Here is a 22,537-nt window from a genome sequence, read left to right on the forward strand (position 1 = left end):
TAAGGCGCTGTCACACCTTAGGTGGATAGGATCGTCCTGCATAGGCATTTTTCCCCACAACAAATTGGCGAATCTGCTGGGGAAGAACTTGTTTATTCATTTCATTTGTGTTTCCATCATTTGTTTACTTCATAGACTTGACAACAACTCTTGAACTGTATCTTTCCCGGATGCAAAGTAAAAGTTGCTGCTTTGATCTAGTATGTTGGACTTGTCTATGATTTAAACTAGATCCACAAATGATTTGATTGATCCTTGTGATAGTCTTTAGTACCCTATCAAAGCATCCCTCTATTTATACCTTGCTTGTGTTTCTGATTTGGCCTGAAACAGTTGATTTTTGAGCATTTTGTGACCCAGAAACCAAGAGAAACGAGAGTTTCTCTCTTCAGCGCAGGCACTGTGAAGGCAGTCTGCATTTCAACGCAGGTCCTGAAGGGGCTACCTGCGCTGAATGTCAAACTGACAGTGTTGGACTTGCGCTGAACCAGTGTGGCCTGGTGCAGCTGGGGTTCTTTGTCCTCTTTTGCCCTGTTTTGATCTCTGTTTTTGCAGCCTTTAACTAGCATAGGTGCTAGTCTGATAACCCTTTTCTTTGCCTGAATTCCACCCCAATTTTTGTACAAAAAGATTGTGAATGTTTTTATGTGTTTGTGGCGTCATTTACAGTCTTCCTTTGCATGAGTAAAGTAGTCTTTCTGTAGCCTTTGATTCAGATCTGATTGAGAGTGATCTTAGAAGAGAGTTCATTGGCTGTTTGTTCAGATTGATTATAGTTTTACTTTTGCTTATTGGTTTGAATTTGTTCTTTTCAAAGTATCAAAACGAGTCTTTATTTCGAAAATCGCAAAGTGATTGTAATCTCTTCTACCCTTGTTGATTTCGAAGAAAGTGAACTTGTTTATTTTGATCATTGTAAAAGCAAATTCAAAGTTGTGCAAAAAGCTTTCTTTGTAGGCATTTATACTAAGAAAGTGAAAACAAACACCTGCATTGTGCATTTTGCATTTGATAAGTTTGCATGTTGGATTTAGGGAAAGTGCATTAGAGTGTGCTGATTGCTCTTTGAGAAAAGATAGTCGCTCTCTTTTCCCTTAGTAGCTAGGATTTTCAAAGTTGAAAGATTGTAAAGCTTGCTTATCATCTTAGACTGCATTTAGGAAGTTGTATCATACATCTCGTGGTGAACCTTGAAAGGCAAACTTTAAAAAGATCAACCTAAAATAAACTGAATGAACCTAACAACGCTTTGTAACATAACGCACAACATAGAGGTCTAGGCTAGAGACGTGTTCCAGCGTCGTTAAACATAGTGACTGTCGATCTCGAAGAAGGTGGGTGATTCCTCCTGAGAGTCGGTGGCGCTAATACGGATTGTGCTCCCACGTACCGTCGCGTATATATTGGGAGACCCCTATAGGCATATATCTTTTATCCTTAGGAAGCCGTGTCGGCCGCCCTACTGATCGCAATGCAGTGAACACAGCATTCACGAAGATCGACCACCCGTACCGTAAAAAGTATTCTATGGTTTTGCGAAAGGTTTGGCACACCCTCTGCCTAGATCTCCAGAGAAGTTCCTTTGGCCTTTTTCAGACTCTATAACAGAAAAAGTCCATCCAAGCATTTGTCACTTCGGGCTCGTTAAAACATCGAAGGAGACTAGAGTCATCTTTAGCTTTTTCTCGACTCTTTAAAACTGAAAAAGCAAGTTGTGTCTAAAAGCGTCGTTAACAATTTATTTTAAACGGAACAATCACCCTTTAATCCTGCGTTGATCTTTAGGTTGAAAAGATGGAGCACACCAACCAAGGAGTTCCCTTGGGTGGAAATCCTAGTCCCTTCTCCTCTTGGGGAGATGTTGGTGCGCCCCACATGGCCACGTTGTCGCTTCCAGGACTGACAATTGGCCTACCAGTTTGGCTCTTTTCGACCAATGTCATTCAGAATACCACCACTCCTGAACAGTCGAGTCAACAGTTAGATCAGACAAGAGTTGCCTCCCAGCCTTCCACTTCATCTTCCTCCCCTCCTTCCTCTTCGCTTGACGGAATTGGTCGATCAAAAAATCGGGTTCCTAAGGAGAAGAAGGAGAAGAAGAAGAAAGAAAAGAAGAAGAAGGAGCCTAAGGCGACTGGGGGCAAACAAGTGTCATCTAAAAAAAATCCACACACCGCACTCGTAAGGCCTAAATCGCCATGCGTCATATGCAGGGGAGACCACTTCCATAGAGATTGTCCCTGTATCCCATGGATACTAAGGGACTGGTCCCCCCGTTTGCACAATTCGGAAGCATCGACCTCTGATAGCCATGTCGATTGCTCACCGTCAACTAGTGGGAGTGAAGCTCCAGGACAAAATGGGAGAGTTAAATTTCCCTGCAGACTGTGTGAAGGCGATCACGCCATCCACCGTTGTCCCTTCTTAGACGAGGCAAAAAGAGTTCTGGAAGATCGCCCGATTTTACGAGCGAATCTTCCTCCTGGATATCAAAGACTCCTGCCAAGTCCCTCACTAGTTGAGAATCCGGCTGAGCCACTTAGATGGTCAGCCGAAGCACCTGTCATTGAAGAAGAACCGTCTGGATCCATGCCTGACGAAAGTCAAAAGGTTGATACGGCAGTTGACCCGGTTTTTCCTTCAGAGGCTCCATCTTCGAATGACACCATCACATAGGAGAATAAAGACGACACCGTCCAGGTTCTCTTCATCAGCACTGACTCTGATGATCAAGGGGGCCATTCCACCATTCCTTTGTCGCAGGAAGGAAGTTCATCAGAGCGCTATCTGGCTGTATATTCGGTCCCACCACCAAGCAACCTGGTTGTGTCCTTTGATTGGAACCAACTAGGCAGACCCCGGTTGCCAGCCAGTGTGCCATTCAGAATTATTTGTCAAATATACAGAATGGTAATGGCTGGCACTATCATTGATGAGGGGGCATCTGTGAGTATCCTTTCCTCTATTGCTTGGAAAGCGCTTGGTTCGCCAGCGCTTTTACCTGAGATGAGAAATCTATCAGGTTTTGATAAAGGAACCAGTCGACCTTTAGGGATCCTCCCCAATGTACCTATAACATTGAAAGGGAAGACCGTTCAAATGAACGTGATGGTCGTTCAAGGACCCTTGGATTATAACCTACTCCTTGGACGAGACTATATATATTGCATGGGAGCTGTAGTCTCCTCACTCTTTAGAGTAATGTGTTTTCCGCATGAAGGAAGAATGGTCAAGCTCGTAGACCAACTTTCGTTTCCCGGATCACGCATCGCAAATAGTCATGTACCATCCCTAAATGGCCCATTCATGCAAGAAGTGTCTCAACCCACGGTCCATCCTCCTGATGAGTGCGAGTAATCCGGGAGGATATGACTGGAACCCAGGGGGCATGCGTCCTGCCCTGCTTCGGCAGGAAAACTTTGGGTATAGGGTAGGTTTCCGCGGGAGAATATGACTAGTTCGTACCTCGTCCGTGGGTGGAAGAGGGGTTGTTCTAGAATAGGATTCTCTTGTCAAAGTTATGAGAGGGCGGGGGGTCGTCGCTCACCTTTGTTTATTTCGGTAGACATTGCCAAAGAAGTGTTTTGTTTGAAAGATTAACGAGACAATCTTTGGGTAACCTGAAAGAGGTAGGCCTCTCCCGGTAAAACAAATGTTTTATCTGCAAATTGAGGGGTAACCTTGAAATCGTACTTTATACCTGGGGGCATGCAAACCTTTTGGAGTGCAAGCAAGGGGCGACTATTTATTTTTTAAATTTTTAGGTCCTCCCTTTCAACCTGTAGGTCTAACCCTTTAAACTCGTAGGATTAGCCGTTTCCGAACTTGAATAAAGAAAGGAGAGGGAGCATAGCTTTGGTAAGGTGCAAGCTCGATAAAAAATGGAATCTTTCATGAGACACTCTTATCTAATGACTGGGTAATCGAGCAATTTTAGCATAAAGTTCATGCTCGTTAAAAAATAAACGCAAGATCCGAGCAGTTTTAACGCGGTCTTCATGCTCGTTAAAAAATAAATATAAGCAGTGAGCAATGTTCCCTCCAGAGTTTAAGCTCATTTTTAAATAAAAAATGAACCTATCTCGGTAAATAACCGCTGTGATCGTAAATTTATCAGCCATAAAAGCTTTGGTCGTGTTTGCACCTGCCACCTCCACTTTCATTTGGCCGATCGTTCACCTCCATATGATTGTTTACCCATTTTGAGGAACAATTGCGAAGAGTGATTTCACCTAGCCATCCTTGTGACACTGCCGTGATTGGAAAATTCCAACCTGTACCTGGAATCAGTTGCTATCCCTGTTTATCACTCGTTCCTCAAAAGACGAGTCTTCTTTAAGCTCTTTTCAACTGACTCGTAAAATATGAAAAGATTGCCGAGTTTTGGCCTTCCAGCTCGTTAAAGGACCGGAAGAGCTATCCCTCCTCTAGATTTTAATCTTTTTGGACCTGAGGGATTATTGCACAAAAAGGTCGAGCGCTTGTTTTATTCAGCTCGTTAAAGTTATCGAAAACTCATCCCTTCTGTATTGTTTTATACTTTTTCGGACTTAAGGGATTAGATGACGAAAAAGGAATTTTGGAGTTAACTTTATGTACCTTTTCAGACTCTCTAAAAATGAAAAGGACCGAGTTATCCTTGTCGTTAGACTCATTAAAATTATTAAATAGCGACAAACTTGTCTTTAGACGAGAACGAGTTTCACTATCGCTAAGCTCGTTAAAACATAGCGATGGGCTTGCCCGAAGGGCAGGTTATAGAACAAGCATATGTTATCCTCCTCAAGCTTGAAAAAAATAAAGAGGTACTGGTCAGCAATGACTGGGGAAAAATTGGGAAAAAATCAAGAAAACTTTGATGGTAGCAGGTCGCTCTTGAACATGACACTTTTCCTCCGTATCACATTCGGGTTGGGTTGTTTCATTCATCGGTCACATCACCATGGTCTTGCCATACCATCCATATTTGGGGTAATGCTACTGATCCATCGCATCAGTGTCGCCATATGTTCAAGAGAAGTCGTTCAGAAAGAGTCAACCGGGTCCCATCCACTGCCATACATTATCCTTCATCCATTCAAGACCGCCACCCTGAATCATATGTCATAGATTGTTTTCACCTCCATTAAAATCATTAGCTCCGTTCCGTGTCACTGATGTGGGATTCATTAAGGCCCTCCTTTGACAGATCGCTCCTTGTCGACATCAGCTCATTATCCAAGGAGTTGATCTAGGAACAACCCCTTCAGTACTTTGAAGCTTGCATGCCTCAATGGCAAGTTTCTCACTTCCGGCGACAGGTATACATCAATGACCTTCGACCAGAAGATTTTGCGTGGTGTTCGATGCCAAGTCCTTTATTCACACCACGTGAATTGTACTGCAGTACCTTGAGGGTCATTATCATTATCGGTGATTCCTCTCGCGCTTGTTAACGGTTTACATCATTGACCGGTAATCAAGCGATGTCTTTCCATGTTCGACTTCAGCGCAATTCTCACATGGATCGACTTGTACTTAGAGTGAAGATCGAACGAGTTTGAAGACCCCGGATCTAGTTTCATCCATCTGGGTTGTGATATATATTCAGGAAAGATAAAGACATTTGACATGTACATCATTGCAGCAGATGATCATCCTACTCAAAGGATGATAATTTCACTAAAATTATCAGTCTACCATCAGACGATCGTCTGTTCTATGTACAAAAATGAATTTATAAAGTTGAGCATGGGAATGCCCGCCTCAGCTAGATCGTGAAAGCAATATGAATCATAATGTATTGTATTATATTTTATTACAGGTCTCCTCCCAGCAGATGGATGAACTTCGGACCCTCCTGGATAAAGCATTTCACCCGATAAACGGCCTCATACTTTAGGGGGCAACTGTTATAAACATTTTTGTGCCTTGCATCACTTAGCATGAAATGTCAATAATCAAGGGATCCAAAGTCCCTAAACATGTTGTTCCTACCCCTAGAGGAACAAGGCCAGCAAACCACAGCACTTAAAAAAAGTTCTCCACCTGAAAACACTCAAAAACAAGGCAATTCTGGATCATGTCAACTGCTCCATTGAGCATCTGCACTGAATGTCAACTGCTCCACTGTCTACCTGCGTTGAATGTCAACTGCAAAGAAGGCTACCTACGCTGAGCGAGTTTAGACAAGTGGCAGAGTCATTTCTCAAGGTGTCAATGCCCAGGAAGCTTCCAAAATGACACTTGGATCAGGGAATTCAACTAGTGATGAGTAAGAGGTTCCAAATCTCCAAGTGGAAGCAAGAACCTCCAAGTGGACTCAAGAAATGAAGTGGGAGAGGACACTAGTCAGTCTTAGACCAGTCTCAAGCTGACTCATCCTCTCTCCAATATCCCTATATATAGATCTCTTCTACATGAGATCAGGGAGGCTGGAATTTGGTATTTGCAAAGAATTGCTGCTGGTTTGTGGCTAGAAACATTGGGTGTGTTATGCTTTGAAAGGAGCTGAAGAAGGAATTCCATTCTACTGGGAAGGAGATGCTGGGTTGGAGCCCTATGGGTTGTATCTCTTCCTGAACCCTGTTACTTTCAATAAAGCTATCTCGATTCTTTCCTATATGCTGGTGTATTTTGTATGATTGCATTAGTATATTTGATTTACTTCTAATCCTGAATCATTTATGAATATGTATATCTGCCTTTGTATTGTGTTCCTCTCTTGTTGCAAGTAGTTGTTCTCTTGTCACAGGTAGCTGTTCTCTTGTGATCTCGTGGGATTCAAGTAGCTGTTCTCTTGATCAAGCGAGGAGGCAAGTAGCTGTGGACACACAAAGAGAAGAGGATCTAGTTCGAGGGACAACCGGAAGACAATGGTAAGTCTGCCGATCTCCTCTATTTCATATTTCATAAAGGAAGAAATCATGATAGCTGTATTTGTTTGTTGCTAAGGCGCTGTCACACCTTAGGTGGATAGGATCGTCCTGCATAGGCATTTTTCCCCACAACACCTGCAATCAGAGAGGGCTCTCTCTTTTGATTTAGCTTTGTTTTTAGGATTCTAGGCTAGTTATGAAGTATAAGGTTTTGTTTGAATTTTGGTTGTCATCTGTTGTCTAAATAAGGGTTTGCAATGATCAAAGAGGGTTTATTCCATTGGGCAAATGGAGTCCATGACTGATTATTACTTAGTGTCTGTGATAAAAGAGTGTTACTGTAGAGCCAGATAGGTATCCATGATACAAACCTTTGATTTGAGAAGAAATAGTATAGAATCACACCATGAAAGACAACAAAGATTTCTTTCTTGGTGATACAGAACATAAAAGGCTGAATCTTATTCAAGAGCAAAAGAGAATTCTCGAATAGAATTTACCATAAAATTAGAGTAAACCGGAGCATTTAAGAATTCCATATTTACAACTAATCTTGAAGAAAACATAGCAGGAATGACTGAGTTTAGGGTGTCTTACTGGACAAATCCTGAACTATTCATTTTCATTCCTACTAAGAAAACATATATCATAGATGAGTTACGTAAACATATAAAACATAGAGAGACAGTTAGGAAAACACTTATTGTATCATGAGAAAACACGAGATTTCTGCAAAAGCCAACAATCCCATCACAACACGTCCAAGCATAGCCAAGTTGAGAAAACCAGCAGCTTCTTGTATTATACTTCTCAGAATATACAGCCGAGTTCTTCAGAACAAATAAACAACAACCCCCAAATAAGCTAAGCGGGGTGTATATATAAAAAATTATCTTTACAAAATATCTGAAAATGAGTCATTGACTCATAACTTTCTCTACCAACTCTCAAAAATAGTGGATACAATAGTTATTGCTATTAAAGCAGATTGATTATAGCTAGTCATTCTTGTTCGAGATCTTTTGACTTTTGGAGCGTCCTGGGACAACTGAGCACCTTTGCCTTGATTTTGAGAATTCTTGCGTTTATGCTGCTCTGTCATGATGTTGCTGTGTTGGACACATCAATTGCACTATCCAGCTATACCCAGACACTGTGCTTTTCATCTAGCTGTCTTCCACTGTTGCTTTAAGTAGATTTGATACATGAGTCATTTTGAAAATGCTGACTTTAGGCCAAAATTAATTTATCAAAGTATAGTTTCTATCATACTCCTCCACCATTCTTCAGTGGGCAATTGATGCCTCTACATTTTGATTAGAATTTCATCAGCTTCAGTGTATTTGTAATAATTGGGAGTAACTGCAAAAAGGTGCCTGATCTCATGCTCAATAAAAAATAGATTTTCCAGCTTATCGTAAAGATCCTGCCCAGATGGGGGCCCTGCTTCCTCTGGAGCGCTTGCAGATGCTGTTATTTGATTTGTTGCAAAGCTGTTGACCCTTTTGGCATAATGTTCATGTGATAACAATCTTCCTGCACTGGTCACCAAACTGGGGAGGCCCCTGTTATGTAGAACTGTGATTTTTGCAATAAATTCATTCACTTCTGCTTGTATTTCCTCACACTTTCTCTCCAATGACTGGACATAACTTCTCAGGGTAAGCACCATTTTTATCAGTAGAATAGTATCAGTCCTGTCTCTAATGCCCATTCCTGCTAGCTGAAGGCCAGTCCGATTGTTAAGGACATTTATCATTCTGTTGGCTATTTCAGGCATACTCCCTAAAGATGCCTTGGCTCTTTGATTTTCAGCTTGAGCTCTGCCCAGAAGATTCATTTGTTCATGAACTGTTTCAATGGACTGCCATTGGTCTATAATAGATTGGCCAATTTTAGCCCATAGAATTTTCTTTACATCAGCTATAGTTTTGTTCATGGTTAATTCATTTTCTAGCTCCTTTATCTTCTTTTCCAGGGTTCTTATTTCTCTTGTCCTCTCAGCCACATTCTGCTTTGATTTATCGTATTTCTCTTCCAGTGTAGCCAATTTTTCTTTTGCTACCTTTAGTTCTGCCATCTGTGCCTCAAGAGCCTCCAGTTCCTTCCTCATATTCTGCATGTCAAGGTTGGGTGCCTGCTCTGGTGCTGGTGCTGAAGGGCCTGCTTCTGATGTCCTTTCTGGGGGAGGAATTATTACTTGAGGAGTATCCTCAAGATTTATAACCTGCTAAGGTGGCTAAGACACCTGTTCTCCTTCCTTTTGCTTTAGGGCCGCCTCCAAGGCACCCTCTGTTTCCACTAGCCTTTTGTGCAAAGCCACCAGCATGGTCGTCACATCTTGATCTCTTCTTTGTTGGGCAACATCTTCAGTCTGAGGGTGAAGGGTTGGTGGTAGCTTAACCAGCTTCTTCAAAGCTGCTATGTCCTCATCTTTCTTCTTCATTAATGCTTGCACTCCCTTAGGGTCATTTGGATCATGGCCCAGTTCTATGATGATTTCTTCCAAGGACTTGATTCTGTTATCCTTGGCTTGAGAGGAAGCTTTCTCTAGCTCCAATTGAGCAATAGTGTTATTTAGGGAGTTTTGCAACCTATGTGCCAATAGAGTCTTATCAGCCAATGTAGCATAAACCATCTCCCCTGTTTGTTTGTGCAGTTCTATCTGATCCATAGGATGGATGTCCTTGGCAAAGACCTCTAGGTTGGTCCTAATATAGTCGGCAGCTGACTGAGGCTGCAGCATGGTGGGCCTAAAATGACTAAGAGTCATTTTTCCCTCTTGAATATCATAGGCCGACATAAGCCTTTCTTGATTGGTTGGCGCCATCTTGAGCAGCTGGTTATAGAGTTGGATTCTAATTGGCTCATTTCTTGCTTTTATCTCTATAAACTGCTTCTTGATGCTAGACTCAGACCTTGTCTGCTGCCCTGATGAACTAACTTCTCCTCCATGCTGTATTTCTTGTTCCTGCTGAAAGGAACTCGCTGATGTTTCAATTTTGCGAGGGAGCATGGTACCAGTGGGATTCAGCCTTTGTCTTTGCTCACCTTGTTGATCTGTTGAAGTGGTGAGAGGAGTTTCCTCCTGCCTATCTCTCTTCCTTGTTCTTTCTTCATTAGCTGGAGTTTGTAGCACCGAGGTTTCCACTGTTACCTCCTGCCTAGGAGGGACTTTTTCCCGAGTTTGCTGCTCTGTATTTGAAGGTGCCTCAGCCATTTCCTCTTGCTGTTCTTCTTGCTGCTCTACATTAGAGAGTGGCTCATCTTGTTGCATCTCTTTTCCTTTAGCTGTAGTTGCTGCTTGAGTAGAGGCTTGGGCAGATTGCTGGGGAGTAGTGGAAGAGGAAGCAGCTACTCCAAGATGCTTGAGTACTGGGGAGCAAACCTGTCCAAAAAATTCTAAGTCAACTAATTTTTCTAACTTCTTCATTTCTTTTTGTGCCATTTCTTCCCTAGAACATGCTTCCACTAGGGTGCCCTCCTTCCATTCCAGCTGATTTGCATATTTTTCAATGTGTGGGATTCTGACATGGTCATAGCTGGCAAGTCTGTATCTGACTCTTCTAAGACTTATAAAATGATTGGGGTCATAGGGTGACCAAAGGAAGCTTGTTTGCAGCTGAAAGCTCTTTAGAATTTTATCTGCTTCTTGCCATGCTTCTTCTCTTTTGTTGAAAATGAATGGGCCCAGTTGGTGTTTGATTTTCAAATGTGCTTTCTTATTTCTGCTATGAAAATGAATCATGTCCGCATTTCCAAATTGTCGGAAATACTCTAATGCAAAAATTCTCATGGGGACATACTTTGGCAGTCTGTAAGGGGCTAGCTCACAGCCATATATTCTAATTACTGTGTGGTCTTGGTAGAAGTACCAATCTCCAATGCTATAATTCTTTGAAAGCTGGAGGATCTTCTGCATATCGTCGGTGAGTCTAGGAGGAGGAGAACTCTATAGCAGAGACAAGGCCGGATAGATGAATAGATCGATGAACTCACAATAGCTGTATGGGGAGCAAGAGATATGGTGACAAACTGATGACCAAAATATCACTGACTTCCTGTTTCCTTTTGCATCCAGCTTTCTCAAGGAGACAGGGAAACTATCAGGCTGAAAGTATAACATTAAGTGATATATATAGGAGGTGTACTTGAATACCGTTTCCCTCTCCAAATTAATGAATTTCTCATGAATCTTGTCAGCAATGAATGTGGCATAATCATACTGGGGAGCAGGAGGCTGCCCTGGAGTGAACATGGATAATATCACCAAGGTTGTATCATCTACGAACTCGCTGGTATTGAATCCCAGAATGCAGGAGATCATGTCCACAAGTAGTCTCCTTGTATCATTGAACTAGACATGTAGATAAGGAGAAGGTTTCCGGGGCTGATATTCTGGTTTCATGAACAACTGACCAATCTTTGTGACCTCTGAGCTGGGCAACTTGGCAGCTTCTTGGAGCAGAAAATTCATAGAAAGGGGGACCAGAGGTTTAGTTGGTTTAAAGTTTAGCATCTGATTTATGGATTGTGGAGTGATGTGGAATAAAACATTCCCAGATGCACCCAAAACTGCTCTCTGTGAGGGGTCATAGTGTTCACAACACTGGTGGATGAGGTCTGGGAACACATTGACTTGAGGTAGGTAATAAATAGGCAAATTAGTCTCCCAGACACCTATGTCATTAGTACCACTCATATATTTATCCTTCAACTCACAAACAGTGTGTATGTGATATTTGGTAGTTATCTCAACTGTCTCTTTAATTTGATGATCCTGGTCAGCAAGGGCCAGCCAGTCTAGGTTCCTCTGTGGGGCACTCAGGGGAGTAATGTTCAAGGCCACAGGGGTCTCCATGCTTCACTTATCCTCTGAACTGGATTTATACTTGAATTGTGGATGAATGTGGTGAGTTTTGATAGAGAAAGAGATTTTCAGGGAGAAATAGGGTAGCTTTGGCAAAATTGAGGTGAAATGCTCTCAAAAGGGGGTGAAACAGGGTGAATTATCTTGTTGTGGCGCGCCCTGCGACATAAAAACTTTGTGAAGGGTCTGGGTTAAGCACAATGTAGTGAATGAGGGGATTTTGATGAATTTGGGACCTCCAAGGGATATTAGTTAAGTCTTTGAAGGTATAGGAGTTCGGAATGCCGGATAGTGGTTATTTTGTGTTTTTAGCTTGTGAAGATTGAAAAACCAGTTGGTGGGAAAAACAGGTAAATACCTGGTTGTGGCACGACGGGGGGAAGATGACCGTGTGGAATTCCAGGCAGCAGCAGCTCAAGGACAAATTTCTGGAGGTTGGCGAAAGAACGACGTAAATGCATGCAATCAACAGAGTGCTCAAATATATGAAAAATACAAAAAGCCATGACTTTTGCGTGATAATATGGAAAAATTGGTTTTTGGCGCCTTTTTGATGGATGACGTCAGCATGATGTCATTGGTGGGGTCGGGTACAGCGGGATGACGTGTCAACCGTTGATTGGGTCGACGTGGATGAGCGACGTGGCGGACAGGTCGGGAAAATGGCGGAATGGAAGCTGACGTAACGCTGATGCGGCAATGGCATGGTGGTGATGCAAGGATGACATAAGGCGGAAAGGGACCGGCCGTAAGCGGTTTTATCAGACCGCTTTTGGTACGGGCCCGGTTTGTGTCAGAAGCCGCCCGATACAACGAGAAATTGACACGCGCCACAGGCCCTACGTCATCCTCTGACACTTTTCAGGCGCTAAAGGACGACGATCGGGGGCGGTCTGAAATCGCCGAGGACCGTCGGATGGGAGGGCCCAGATCCGACGGATGACGGGACGCAGAGATGGCAGAGCGATACGGCGGGGCCCGTCTAATAAACAATTATTATTTGTGGAAAAGCGCGCCAGGATAAACTTTGGATAAACCAAATTTGTGGGTTTTATGAAGTTTTAGGTACCAGCGGGTAAACTGCATACAGGGTTATAAGGTGCGCTAGGGCTATTAGATCAACCAGATGTTGATTTAATTCCCCAAAATAAATTATGCACGCACACTTTCATTAGCGCCTGACTTTATCACGCCTGCTTTTTAGAGTATTAAGGCTATATTGCCTGAGGGGGGGGGATATATAATTTATGGTATTTTTTGCACAAAAATGGTATAATAATAGGGAAAAGGGAAAAATTGGGGAGCTAAATAGTAAAATTAGGGGTTAATATGGATTTGAGATGAGAGAGAGGAGTTGAGTACTAAGCTTAATGAGTAAACTTAGGTGCAGAAACAGATGAAAATGATCAAGGGTTTTACACAGGAAATGTGGCTTTCTTGTGTAATAGGAATCAACAGCTTGGCTTGATGTTGCCATAATCAAAAGGTGATATTAGTACACAATGAGGAAATCCCATTGGACCATTAGGGAATGTTAGAAAGAAGTTTTGTGGGGAATGATTGGGGAGTTAGACATGCTTCACTGTGCTGTCGCCAAAATGTTGAAACAGGTGAACCTTCTCTTGCCAATAAATGCTTTCTGTCAAGGCCAGCAATATGAAGGAAAACAAGCTTCTGCAAACCCTTTCTACCTACCCATCTTAATGCCTAGCATTTTTTATTACTTCAAGGAGGGTGCATTTAGACTTGCAAACCCTCAGTTGCTCTTTTTCTTTTTCTTTTCTTTTCCTTTTGAGTTTCTATCTACAACTACCCTTATCACTTCCAAGGTCCCAGATTAAGCATTTGGGAACCTTTATTATCTACCTAATCTACTAATCTGCCAAGATTAGACAGTTTGGACAGATTCTCTTTCTCCATTCTACAACATCAATTTAAACATGGCATGATCCAGATTAGGCTGTTGGATCACCCATCCAGAAGTAGGACAGTATCCAAACTATGTACAGACATGTTCTTCCACAGAAATATGGGATCTTTGCATCATCAAAGTAGGACATATTTGGAATTTCCCCTGCCAATCATGAAAAATGAAACCTATTGGTATAGGAGGCTAATAGTGGCTCCACTTGGGGATGGTTTTTCCATATGAAAGACCAAGAACAACAGGTCAGAGCGCCTTGGTCCTTAATTTCTTGCCAAAATTGGGAACTTTGCTTTTGATGATCAACACTGAGGCTTTTCAAAAAATGAGAAATCTTGTAATTATGGCCTTTCCTTGCTCTCTTTCAAAAAATTGTGAAGCTGTAACACCTTTTATCTGCTGAAAACAAACTACTATAATTAAGTAATAATGCACAAGGCAATGTCAGATTATATACATGGAAAATAGTCAAAATAGTGCTTTAACATCCGGCCATTTACAGGGCCCTCTTGAACTTCAGCGTCATCCAAATCTTTCAAGAAATATGTGTTATTTCCTTGTACTGCTTGAATAACTAAGGGTCCTTTCCAAAGGGAATCAAATTTGCCATGTTTTCCCTTATCTTCTCTTCTTGAGTCCCATTTAAGCGCTTTATCACCAATGAAAAAGTCTTCTGCTTTTGTTCTTCTGTCAAAGATTTTCTTTAGCTTCTCTTGTAAAACTTGAACTCTATTGTATACCTGGTCTCTGGTTTGCTGCAAACAAATTGTTTGGTTGATCCTCCTTTGCATATCATTGGGTTCAGCTTGGGTTTCTTGAAGCAATTTGATGACAGGAATCCCTAGTGATGAAGGAAATTTGACCTCCATTCCATAAACCAACTCATATGGGCTGGTCCCAATAGATCTCTTGGTTGTTAGCCTATCTGCCCATAAGGCATTTGCAAGCTTTTTATGCCAATTTTTCTTATTTTCCTCCAACATCTTCTTGATGATGTTAATAAGGCTCTTATTAGATGATTCAGCTAAACCATTGCCTTGAGGGTAGTATGCTGTGGAATGACCCAAGGTAATATGGAACTTATGACAAAAATTGACCATTTTCTTGGATCTGAAAGCAGCAGCATTATCTGTAATGATCTTTTCAGGGCAACCAAATCTGGATAAAATATTAGTTTCAAGGAACTGAATGATAATGGAATCATTCGCTTGTCTGCATGGAACAGCCTCAATCCATTTGGTAAAATAGTCCGTGGCTGTTAGGATCCATTTGTGTTGACCTGAAGATGAAGGATGAATCTCTCCAATGAAGTCTAAGCCCCATTGCTGAAAGGGCCTTTCTGTTGAAATAGGTTTCAGAGGTAAGGGCAATAATTTTCTTTTTCCCTCAAACACCTGACACTTATGACATGAAGTAACAAATCTCTTGACATCTGCAAATAGAGTAGGCCAATAGTAACCTGCCCTCAATATCTTATCCACAGTGGACTTCCAATATAAATGTCCACCACAGTCACCTGCATGAAAATCTTTCATAACATTGTCAGTTTCATTGATTGTTAGACAATTCAACAATATACCCTCATGATTTTTCCACAGTAAATTACCATCCATAACACAAAATCTTGAAGCTTTCATTTTTAAAAATCTGCTTTTGGTTCTGGACAATCCTGGGGGAGCACACAGGTTTTGCAATACATAACAGATATCAGCATACCAGGGGGATTGTTCAAAGGCTATATTGATCTGTGGAGTCGCCAGCTCCGGTTCATTGTCCAGTTGATTAATATCCAAGGCTTGAAAGTTTGCTTCAGACATGAGTTTAGCCAAACCTTGTCCCTTTATCAGTTTTGTTGGTCTTATTTCGATGTCATATTCCAAAATACTAGCAATCCATTTTCCTCTTTTGCCCTCTAATCCTTCTTGAGTCAATATGTCTTTCACAATGGCATTTGGCACATAAGCAATAACATGAGAATATAGGATATAAATCCTAAAATCTTTGATGGCCTTCACCAGGGCATAAGCCTGCTTTTCCATAATCTGATATTTCAAGGGTGCATCTCTAAGGGCTCTGCTAAAGAAAGCAATAGGTTTCTCGTTTCCTTGGTCATCCTTCTGTAGTAAAACTGCAACAATAGTATGTTGGGAGGCAAAAGAGAAGATAATGAAATCTTTATCAAATTGAGGACTTGTAAGAACGGGTGTTTGAGTCAAAGAAGCCTTGATGCCCTCAAAGGCCTGTTTAGCTTCTAGTGTCCATTTTACCTTGGAATCTTTTTTCAACATGTGGTTTAATAGCCTTATCAATTCTGCTAGATTTGGGATAAATCTTCTTAGAAAGTTGATCTTTCCCAAAAAGGCTTGTAATTCCTTAATGTTTCTTGGTTGTGGGACTTCTAGAATAGCCCGAATTCTGTCAGGGTCAATTCTAATTCCCTCTTTAGAAATGATATGACCTAGAAACTTACCCTCTTCGAGGCCAAACAGAGACTTCTTGGGATTTAAGGAAATACCATATTTCCTACATGTCAGAAACATTTTCCTCAGGTGTCTAAGGTGTTCTTGGTCAGATTTAGAAAAAGGAGTGAGGTCATCCAGATAAACAACTAAGAAGTCATGAATCTCCTTGGCAAAGGCAATATCCATTGCTCTTTGAAAAGTAGCTCCTGCATTTTTCAGTCCAAAAGGCATTTTGACATATTTAAACGTTCCCCATGGGGTTGTGAATGCTGTTTTATCCTGATCATCAGGATGGACCAAGATTTGGTTAAAACATGAAAATCCATCAAGTAATGAGATTCTATAAGCCCCCACCACTCTTTGAAGAATGTTATCCATTTTGGGTAAGGGATAATTGTCCTTGAGGGAAACTTGATTCAAGTTTCTAAGGTCAACACAAAGCCTAATCTCACCAGTTTTCTTCCTTGTAGGAACAAGATTGGATATCCATTCTGAAAATCTGATGGGTGCTATGATACCTGCTTCAAACATTTTTTGCACCTCTTTCTCAATTGAAGGGAGAAGTATAGGATTAATTCTCCTTAATTTTTGCTTGAAAGGATTTTGATTTGGTTTGAGAGGAATAGTGTGTTGAATGACTGAAGTATCATAGGATTTTAAATCCTCATAACTCCATGCAAATACATCTTGGAACTCTTTAAAGAGGTCAACATACTTGGGCTTCTGATCAGGGGGCAAAGACTTTGATAATTTTATTATCTTGGGATTTTCAATTGTTCCAATGTTGCACTCTTCAATGACAGCATTTAGGGGCTGCATCTTTGGTTTCCTAGGAATATCATTTGAATCAAAAATGTCTTCCAAAGGGGTCAGGCCTGTGGGTAAAAAATTGTCCTTTAGTTGTATGACCTCAGCCTCTGCTCCAACTATTTCATCAAGATTGATTTGTTTAAGCTCTTGTACATTCTTATTATCAAAGGTTGTTGGGTGAAGTATTTGATTAGCTGTTTTGACTGATATAGTTGTCTGACCTTGGTTGCTCTGTGGTTGGGAGTCTTCTACAGCATCAGTATCAACATTTAAGCCCGAAAACTCTTGTTGCAGAGTTAAAAAGTTATTTATCTGTGTATCATCTTCAAATACTTGCCAGTCTTTGACATTGTTTGGGATGGAAGGTCTGTGTTTTATCTCAGCTGTAAAACAATGGTTGGGTTCAAAGGGTAATTTACAAGTACTAGCAAAATTAGCTAGACTGTGTGCATGAAGGTTGTGGCTTCTAGATATTTTGGTCAGTTGAAATTCAGTAAATACATTAAGTATTTCAATAGCAGCAGTTCTGTAAGACCTTAGCCTTTTGTCATTGGTGATGAAATTGCCTTTCATTTGTTGGATAATGAGGTCTGAATCTCCCAAGATTGACACTTTGGTTGCCTGTAAGGATTTGATCAGTTTGAGGCCTAGTAAGAGAGCTTCATATTCTGCCATATTATTAGTACATCTGAAATTTAACCTATAAGCTCGACCCTCTGCATGATTGTTTTGTTTATTGTGGATCCACACTCCTGCTCCTGCCCCTAACTTGTTAACTGATCCATCGAACTCAAGAAACCAAAGGATTTCTTGATTTAGAGCAGAATTAGGAGAGTCATTAGGACTTGGAATCGGGAGTTGGAGGTCTTGTTTTTCATCTGATTTATTTCTAGAACAGTTTGATCAATTGATTGCCTAATTTCAAGACCTTGGGTAACTGATTGCTCATTTGTATGCATGTTTTGTTCTAGAGTGAAAGGTTTGTTATCAGCTGTGGGACATGTGTTGTCATTGAACAGAATGAAGGAATCCATATCAGAATGGACTGCATAGATGGGAAAATTTTGAGGTTTTTCTTCACTACTCACCATATATTTCATGAGTGTCTCTCTATATAGCCTCTTTGGTTGCCCAAAGACAGAATAGTTGCATAAGACATGTCTAATTGTAGGGACCCTTGGAGCTTGGCTCCCCATGATCTTGATAACAACATTCCATATTTAGGTGGGATATCAGCTACCACCACATCCATTAAAATAGTTTTATTTGGATATTGGACAAGGGAAACACACAAATCTTTGATCAGGCCCAGGCATTTGACTTGGCTGGAATCAAATGAGAATAGGTCCTTATACGGCCTTGTGATGTCTAGGTTTAGTCTCTCCATTACAGATTTAGGCATAAGATTATGTGAGGCGCCCGAGTCAAACATTGCATTGTGTAGTATCTTGTCATGAATGTGCAAGCTAACATAAAAGGGTAAAACCCCTGTGCTTATTGTTTTCCCATCAACTTCTGGGCCAAAAAGTACCTCTGGTGTATCATCCAGCACATTGACATCATCTTGATTCTGAGTTAATTGGAGGGATTTTTTGATTTTCTGCTTGTAAATGTCATGCTTAGCCAACTCTGAAAGAGGGATGGCTATCTTCAACTTACCAATTTCAGCTTCTAGGTCAAAAGGTTTGTCAGATTGGGTCTTGGCATTATGGTTAGCAGCTTTTTCTTTGTCAACTGACTTTCCAGAGGCACCCTCCTGGCTTTCAGTTTTATCTTGAGGTTTATCTTTTTTACTAACCTTTTGAGAACTATTACTTTGATTGTGCTCTGAAGGAGATGTTACCAGTTGCTCTTGACTTGGGGTGTGTATTTCAGTTACATCCTCCACTGTTACTTCATTTGTAATAGAGCTGGTTTTGTCAATTGGTTCTGTAACAATGACCTTCTCCTTTGACATCTTGGGCTATTGGTTATCTTTTGTTTTTACAGGCTGTGGCACATTTATGGTCCTGCTTCTCAGCTTGTATTGTTTATGAACTTCAAAAATAGCAGTGTCATAGCCCTGCTTGAAGTCAAATGACTCACCAGATTTGGTTTGGAACTGATCAACCTCATCATCTTCCTGATCTTCTTGACTGAGAAAAACCTGTTGTTCATTATTTAGACCCATCAGGTTAATGTGAGTATCATCTATCTGTTCACTAGAGGTGGATGCTTCAGCATAGTTTTCTTGGAAAGGAGGTCTTATGTCTTGTTCTGGGCTGGCCCTTCCAGCATTTGGGTTTTGGTTTCTTCTAAAGCCAGGATTTCTGACAGCATTATTTTGTGGCCCCTCCCATGATGATTTCCTTTCAACTGATTCAACTCTATCTCCAAGCCTATGCATACCAGTGATTATTGCATCTAGTTTCTGATCCCAACCTGAAGGCTCTTCTTTGAAGGTAGTTTTTCTCTCGGTCCTTGCCCTATTTCTCTTGGCTATCAGGTTGGCTTCCACACTGACTGCTATATCTTGCATCTCACCTAACGTTTGGGGGGCTCTTTCTCTCAATTGGTATGCCATGTCTGAATCAAACCCATCAGGAAAGGTGTACAAGGCCAGATCAGGTGGAGGCCTCAGATTCTTGGGGATGGCGTTGTATACATTATTAAATATAGCACAATAGTCCAGGACAGTTTCTTGAGGACCTCTTTTAATAGAATTTTACTCAGACAATATGTGAAGGGGGTCTTTCTTCTTTTCCCATCTGTTTAGGAAAGTTTGGTAGAGGGCTTCTGGATTAGCAATACAATTTGCTGGAAGAGATCTAAACCAGGACCTTACATCTCCTGTCAAACTTTGAACAAAAATCTTCATTCTAACCCCCTCATCATCTATCTCATAATTTTCAAAGTAGTCCTGCATCTTTTTGGTATGTTGCAGGGCTGGATAGGAACTAGCACCATCAAAATATGAGATCTTGGTCTGGTAATCCTGAAGCATAGCCCCTAGATTTGCTGGTAACTGTAAAGGGGCATACCTGTTAGCCATGTTTGCTGAGATAACTGGACCAACAGGAACAAATGGAACAAGTGGAGGGAAATGGATGATAGGGGTGTGTGTAGTTAATGGGGGAGTTGAACAAGGGCTATGTGAAGTAGATGTAGAACTGGGAGACTGTGAAGTTGTGATATGAGGATGAAAGGGGACTTTAGCAGGTGTAGGAATGTTACTCTGAAATCCTGCTTCAAGGCTTGAATCTGGACTAGCTTCTTCCTTTTCTTGTTTCCTAAGGGTCCTCGAAATCAGGTTTGGATTTTCAAATACAGGTGATGGATTTGGATCCGGATTAGATCTGGTGTAGCGTGTATTCTTCTTGGGAGCCAACTTCTAAGTTTCCTGACCTCTTTGAAATTTTGTGTAAAGTACTATGAATCGGGCAGTGGTTAGGAAATTAGTTCAGGTTCCCCAGTGGATTCGCCAATTATGTTAACTCTTAGGTTGTTCCCTTTGACTCCCAAGGGAATACGACCGAGGTAACCACAAACCAACTTTGGATTACAGGTTCTAGCCTACCTGCAATCAGAGAGGGCTCTCTCTTTTGATTTAGCTTTGTTTTTAGGATTTTAGGCTAGTTATGAAGTATAAGGTTTTGTTTGAATTTTGGTTGTCATCTGTTGTCTGAAGAAGGGTTTGCAATGATCAAAGAGGGTTTATTCCATTGGGAAAATGGAGTCCATGACTGATTATTACTTAGTGTCTGTGATAAAAGAGTGTTACTGCAGAGCCAGATAGGTATCCATGATACAAACCTTTGATTTGAGAAGAAATAGTATAGAATCACACCATGAAAGGCAACAAAGATTTCTTTCTTGGTGATACAGAACATAAAAGGCTGAATCTTATTCAAGAGCAAAAGAGAATTCTCGAATAGAATTTACCATAAAATTAGAGTAAACTAGAGCATTTAAGAATTCCATATTTACAACTAATCTTGAAGAAAACATAGTTAGCAGGAATGATTGAGTTTAGGGTGTCTTACTGGACAAATCCTGAACTATTCATTTTCCTTCCTACTAAGAAAACATATATCATAGATGAGTTATGTAAACATATAAAACATAGAGACAGTTAGGAAAACACTTATTGTATCATGAGAAAACACGAGAGTTCTGCAAAAGCCAACAATCCCATCACAACACGTCCAAGCATAGCCAAGTTGAGAAAACCAGCAGCTTCTTGTATTATACTTCTCAGAATATACAGCCGAGTTCTTCAGAACAAATAAACAACAACCCCCAAATAAGCTAAGCGGGGCGTATATATACAAAATTGTCTTTACAAAATATCTGAAAATGAGTCATTGACTCATAACTTTCTCTACCAACTCTCAAAAATAGTGGATACAATAGTTATTGCTATTAAAGCAGATTGATTACAGCTAGTCATTCCTGTCAGAGATCTTTTGACTTTTGGAGCGTCCTGGGATGGCTGAGCACCTTTGCATTGATTTTGAGAATTCTTGCGTTTATGCTGCCCTGTCATGATGTTGCTGCGTTGGACACATCAATTGCATTATCCAGCTGTACCCAGACACTGTGCTTTTCATCTAGCTGTCTTCCACTGTTGCTTTAAGTAGATTTGATACATGAGTCATTTTGAAAATGCTGACTTTAGGCCAAAATTAATTTATCAAAGTATAGTTTCTATCATACTCCACCATTCTTCAGTGGGCAATTGATGCCTCTGCATTTTGATTAGAATTTCATCAGCTTCAGTGTATTTGTAATAATTGGGAGTAACTGCAAAAAGGTGTCTGATCTCATGCTCAATAAAAAATAGATTTTCCAGCTTATCGTAAAGATCCTGCCCAGATGGGGGCCTTGCTTCCTCTGGAGCGCTTGCAGATGCTGTTATTTGATTTGTTGCAAAGCTGTTGACCCTTTTGGCATAATGTTCATATGATAACAATGTTCCTGCACTGGTCACCAAACTGGGGAGGCCCCTGTTATGTAGAACTGTGATTTTTGCAATAAATTCATTCACTTCTGCTTGTATTTCCTGACACTTTCTCTCCAATGACTGGACATAACTTCTTAGGGTAAGCACCCTTTTTATCAGTAGAATAGTATCAGTCCTGTCTCTAATGCCCATTCCTGCTAGCTGAAGGCCAGTCTGATTGTTAAGGACATTTATCATTCTGTTGGCTATTTTAGGCATACTCCCTAAAGATGCCTTGGCTCTTTGATTTTCAGCTTGAGCTCTACCCAGAAGATTCATTTGTTCATGAACTGTTTCGATGGAATGCCATTGGTCTGTAATAGATTGGCCAATTTTAGCCCATAGAATTTTCTTTACATCAGCTATAGTTTTGTTCATGGTTAATTCATTTTCCAGCTCCTTTATCTTCTTTTCCAGGGTTCTTGTTTCTCTTGTCCTCTCAGCCACATTCTGCTTTGATTTATCGTATTTCTCTTCCAGTGTAGCCAATTTTTCTTTTGCTACCTTTAGTTCTGCCATCTGTGCCTCAAGAGCCTCCAGTTCCTTCCTCATATTCTGCATGTCAAGGCTGGGTGCCTGCTCTGGTGCTAGTGCTGAAGGGCCTGCCTCTGATGTCCTTTCTGGGGGAGGAAT

The sequence above is a fragment of the Pinus tabuliformis genome, chromosome 6 (genome assembly GCF_031772625.1).
Source record: "Pinus tabuliformis cultivar Carrire ecotype Pingquan chromosome 6, CPIR1, whole genome shotgun sequence".
NCBI lineage: Eukaryota > Viridiplantae > Streptophyta > Pinopsida > Pinales > Pinaceae > Pinus > Pinus tabuliformis.